This window comes from Nyctereutes procyonoides, unplaced genomic scaffold (genome assembly GCF_905146905.1).
Source record: "Nyctereutes procyonoides isolate TBG_1078 unplaced genomic scaffold, NYPRO_anot_genome, whole genome shotgun sequence".
NCBI lineage: Eukaryota > Metazoa > Chordata > Mammalia > Carnivora > Canidae > Nyctereutes > Nyctereutes procyonoides.
In genome coordinates, this window is record NW_026575134.1 from 24,294,633 (window position 1) to 24,300,261 (window position 5,629).

Sequence of the window (5,629 nt, forward strand, 5' to 3'; positions counted from 1 at the left end):
GAGGATAGAGTCTTCCTGTAGGGAAACAGGAGAGATGTTTGTCTCTCCTACTTGTATAAGAGTTGATGGGTTTCCTCCTAGGCTAAACTACAGGCAGCAAAAACAAAGTACCGTAGTCCCCCCTTATCCTTATCTACAGTTCCACTTTCCTTGGTTTCAGTTCCTGTGGTCAGTGCAGGGTGAAGCAGACGATCTTCCTTCTCATGTATGGCCAGAAGGTCTGAAGCACCTAATGCTACGTCACAAAGCCTATATCATTTCCCTCACTTCTCATCACAGAGGCATTTTATCATCTCATAGCATCACAAGGAAAGGAAGGGTGAATGCAGTACAATGAGAGATTTTGAGAAGGAGAGAGATCACATTCACATAATTCTTTTAAAAGATTTCATTTCTTCATTTGACAGAGAGAGAGAGCACAAGTAGGCAGAGTGGGAGGTGGAGGGAGAGGGAGAAGACTTTCCACTGAGCAGAGAGCCCAGAGGTGGGGCTCCATCCCAGGACCCTGGGATCATGACCTGAGCTGAGGGCGATGCTTAACTGACTGAGCCACCCAGGTGCCTCTCTCATAAATTTTATTACAGTATATTGTTATAACTGTTATTTTCTTTTACTAATTTCTTAACGTGTGTAATTTGTAAATTAAACTTTATCATGGTTATGTACGTATAGGAAAAAGCATAACGTACGTAGGGTGCGGTACTATCCGTGATTTCAGGCATCCCCTGGAGTCTTGGAATGTATCCCCCATGGATAAGGGGAGACTACTGTATCAAAGAAATGAATTCACTGTTACTCTATCCACCTAGTGTTTTCATTTATGTAGACAAATCTACTGTGAAATGTAGAACTGAATACATTTCCAAGTTTAATGTAGAATTTTAGAGAGCAATGCAAAATTTGATAGCAATGAAAAGTTAATGTAAACATTTTCAAGAGTCTGATTTGCTGTGATAGTTATGGTACCACTCAGTGAGGTTTACCTTATTAGAATTTTGCATTTGCCATTTGAATTTTGACATGTTCCTAAAATATCATGATTCTATTATGATTACAATTCTCATCACTTCTGGGTATTTTAACCTTGTATTTCACTATTTCTAATGACATGGGTGGTTATGTAAACCAGAAACAGATGAGAGCTATGAGGTCCAAAAGAAACTACAAACCTTAACACAGAGTTATTTACTTCTATTGGGACTACGTTATAAGCAAACTTTAGCTTGGTGGCCTCCAAAGAAGGGTTTTGGAGCATGCATTTCTTTGGTAGAACTCATATGGGATGTCAGCCAAAATCACCACACTAAAATCTTAAAATCTCTAAGCAGGAGGTAAAGTTCCAGAAGGCCAATTTGGAAATTAGCGACTAATGAGACTGGTTATATAGTCAGGTCTTTTTCTCCCTTAGTTACAAAGACTCATAGGAAAAGTACTCACCAGAGTATCCAACCATAGATATCAAAGTACGATCAAATATGTCCTAGATGATGCACTACAATTTAAGCATTGCAAAATAAGATATTAGGGGAAAAACTTTATTGAGTAAATATAGAGAGATTGTATTTAGGGTTACTAGAGGAAGTTTCTTCAGTGCATCACTCTAATAAAAAATAACATATATTAACTAACATCTTGGATTTTTTAACATTGTAGAACTACTTGTAAGATGGAACTCAGTCATTTGGTGGTTATAGTTCAAGTTTTGGTGTAATTTTTTTAAAAAATTAATTAATGCTAGACTAGTATCCACATAGCTACAGTGAAATTGTACAGGGAAAATTGTTTAAATTGTAGAGCAAGAATTCAAAAGTAGCAGTATGACTACCCGAATATTTTACAATGCCTGCCAATGGCACTGATATCTGATTTTTAAATTCTAGTCAGATTTTATTTAGTTGGCTGGACAATAAATGAAAATAGACTACTATTTTCTAGATAGTTATACTACTTTTAAAAGTATACTAAGTTCAAAGATAAAATGCCTATCCTTACGAAGGTATATACTGACCAAGGTAAATCAAATGAAGTAAATCATGACTACCTTGCGGATTATGTTATCTTAATGCTTTTATTATTCATTCAGCAAATTGTCATTGAATGCCTCCTACATGTCAGATACTGGGTAGGCTCTGAAGATACGATGATGAACAAAACAGAATATCCTCTATTTGTCCTCTTAGAATTTATGATTTATGCTAAGTGGTGCTTTCAGGAAAACACCAGGCTTTGTAAAAAGATTCCAATCTTTCTATAGGAGAAGGACTATTCTGACATAAAGGCACTAATCATAGAGTGGAGCACAGTTACAAGCCAACAGCTAATCCAGTAAAGTAACAAATCATCTTCCCAAAATGCTAACAGTACTGGATGGTCATATCGAGCTACGAACACTGACATTTCATAATTTTTAAGTTCCAGTCTTAAGGCAACTTGGAAGGAAATACGGAAAGGCTCTGGGTGAATAGTGCTGCAGGCAAGACGCTACGTTGCCAATCCCAGTAAGTCTAACCACAGTCAGCCTTAATTTACTTTTCTGTTTCTGAAATGAAAATGAGACTGAGGAGAAGGAAAAGTGGTAGAGAGTGGACAAAAACAGTAGACTATGAGGAAGCTTATCTCTGCTCTGCCACAAAAGTGAAATACTTGGTTCCAAAGCGTAGATAGAGATACATACCATTGCATACACATATATTTTCAACCTCTGAAATTCATATAAATTCTATTTTCAAAATACTGAAAAAATTACATTATTGTTTCTTTTCTACATAAAGACTACAAACTGATGGTTTATTGACATGATGCTATATGGTTACTTTCTTCCTAGATTTCTATGGATGTATAAAAAAGGCATAAATAGAAGTCCTGAACCAAACACAACAGTAAGTCAAAAGACTTTCTTGCAGGAAGACACAACTATGGTGTGTTTCACAGAAACCCTGACTATTCAGTATATTTTCTTTAAAACAAAATTCTTTGCTTATTGATAACAACTTCTTTTCAAAAATATTTTTTCCTTGCTGTGTCAATTCTAATGCTTTTTTATGGTCAAGGGTCATTCAAGCACATGCTGAGCTATGAAATATACTGAATAACATGTTTTGTTTTTGTTTTTTTTAATGTTGAAGATTCCTGTGTTGTTATAAAGAAAATTGATCCCTTTCAAAGGTCAATTCTATACTCCATCTCCTGTCACCCCTCTACTCTACAGAACTCAACTGGAAATAGTGTTTAAAGCACTGAAAACTTTTTGAAAATAGAAATTTGGTCTATAATGAGGAGAAAAGGTATTCATTGAAAGTCAGATATTTTTATAGTGAAGGAATCAAAAAGTGATTATTTTACTAGAGTGTTTTACTGCAGTGTTTTATTGGATTGCCAGAAAGATGCCCTTGATACTTATTTTATTCTGGTAGTCAAATCCACCGAAGTCAAGGTTCTTATTTACAAGCTCATTGCTATTGCTGAGACCAAACATAAATAATAAGAGAAAGGACAGCCTATCAGAAAACTCTTGTTCTATTCTCACAGTTCAGCCTTTTTTTTTTAATATTTTATTTATTTATTCACGAGAGATTAAGAGAGAGAGAGAGAGAGAGAGAGAGAGGCAGAGACACAGGCAGAGGGAGAGGCAGGCTCCCAATAGGGAACCCGATGCAGGACTCCATTCCAGGACTCTGGGATCATGACCTGAGCCAAAGGCAGATGCTCAATCCCTAAGCCACCCAGGCGTCCCTCACAGTTCAGTCTTTTGTCACCATTTCTGATTGTGGAAAATGAAGTCATTAATGGCAAAACACTTCCATAGCCTAAATGATAGACATTGAAATCCAGGGGAACTTATGACACAGCCAGTTTTCTGAATTTTGTGCCTTATTTCTATCCATTATTATGCTGCGCTGATGAGGCTAATTCAATCCCTCCCCCAAATACATTATCTAATACAAGTAATAAGAAATGACCATTGGCAAAATCTACTGTTCCAACTCTCCCAGACACTGCCACAAGGTCTCACCTTTGTCTTATAAATTTTGAAAGATTTGTATTGAAAGAACTTTATAGAAAATACATTTCATGTGGAAAATTCTGGTGAAAGTTTGGAGCTGTAGTTTAGGTCTGGATGTTTACACAGACGGAAATTCTAAGTCTGATTTTCTAAGAAAACATCCTAGACAAGATGACCACACATCTCCTGTTTAAAAATTATTTAACAATGTGCTTTTTAGCTCCTGGTCAAGAGTGTCATAAAGACTGGAAAACCAGACATTCTCTCTTGTTCTTTGTTTCAAATTCTAGCAGTAAAATGAAAGGAGTCAACGTACCTTTTGTTAGGGAGAAAACAGATAATACTGTCAATAGTAAAGGACCTGATTCACTCCAAACACACAGAAATTACCTCAGTTAAGAGTAGGAAAAAAGAAAAGCTAAGCCTGTCATATTGTAAGTCTAAACAACTTGAACACGGTCACGTATCAAAAGCATAGTTTAAATTGGTATGATTGAAGTCACTTATAAAATACCTTGGTGTCTGAGGCTTATTTGTGAACTTAAAATGTGCTGACTGATTTATAAATCCAATTTCAAAACCAATATAGATAGGCATGTTATTAGAATACGTTGCCTATTCTGTATATTATATATAATTATAAACATTATATGTTTATTCATAATATATAATATTTATAATATGTATTATATGTTAGTGTTGTTATAATATATGTGTTTATATGTCTGTGCAAACAGTTTTAGTTAAAAATTAAAATGTTTGTTTTCTTTATGCTAGTAATAACACAGTATCTAAAATACAAAGAAAAAAGAGAAATGATCCTTTTTTATGGATATAAGGTAAATCTTAAGCAACTTCTTGATTATCTTTGCAAACAAGATGAACATATCACTTTAAAAAAAGAAAAAAGTGATAGCATTTAAAAATTTATATGTATTATGATATCACATAGGAAAACCTAATACATTTTATAATTTGAATTTAGTATTTGAAATATTAACAATGCATAGCCAAACAAGATATTAGCTATTGTAAAATTGCAGAAAACTCTCCAATAAATTTTGACAGTAGGCCTATGACAATCTAAATATTGTTTAAAAAAGAAAGCTAAAAGCTTCTTTCTTTCTTTCCTTTTTAAGATTTTATTTATTTATTCATGAGAGACACACAGAGAGAGGCAGAGACACAGGCAGAGGGAGAAGCAGGCTCCATGCGGGGAGCCTGATGTGGGATCTGATCCTGGGTCTCCAGGATCACATCCTGGGTTGAAGGGAGAAGCTGAACTGCTGAGCCACCCAGTCATCCCTTATTTATTTCTTTTGAATTTATCCTAGTCCATTAGTCTTTTTTTTCTAGAAGAGTCTGCTGTAAAATGAGAGAATTGCAGTACTCATTTAAAAGAAATGAAGATAAAATTCTTCAAGTAGAACCTATAAAAATGAGAAAATTTAATGTAAACTTTTTTGACATGTAAATTCCATTGAAACAAAATAAATTTTTGTATACTAATAAAAATTTTGAATGTGGATGATAACTTTCTATTTCTTGACTTGAATAGTCTGTACAGGGATTTGTTTTATAATAATTCCTGTGTCTGTGCACACAAAAATAAAAGTCCTTTATTTT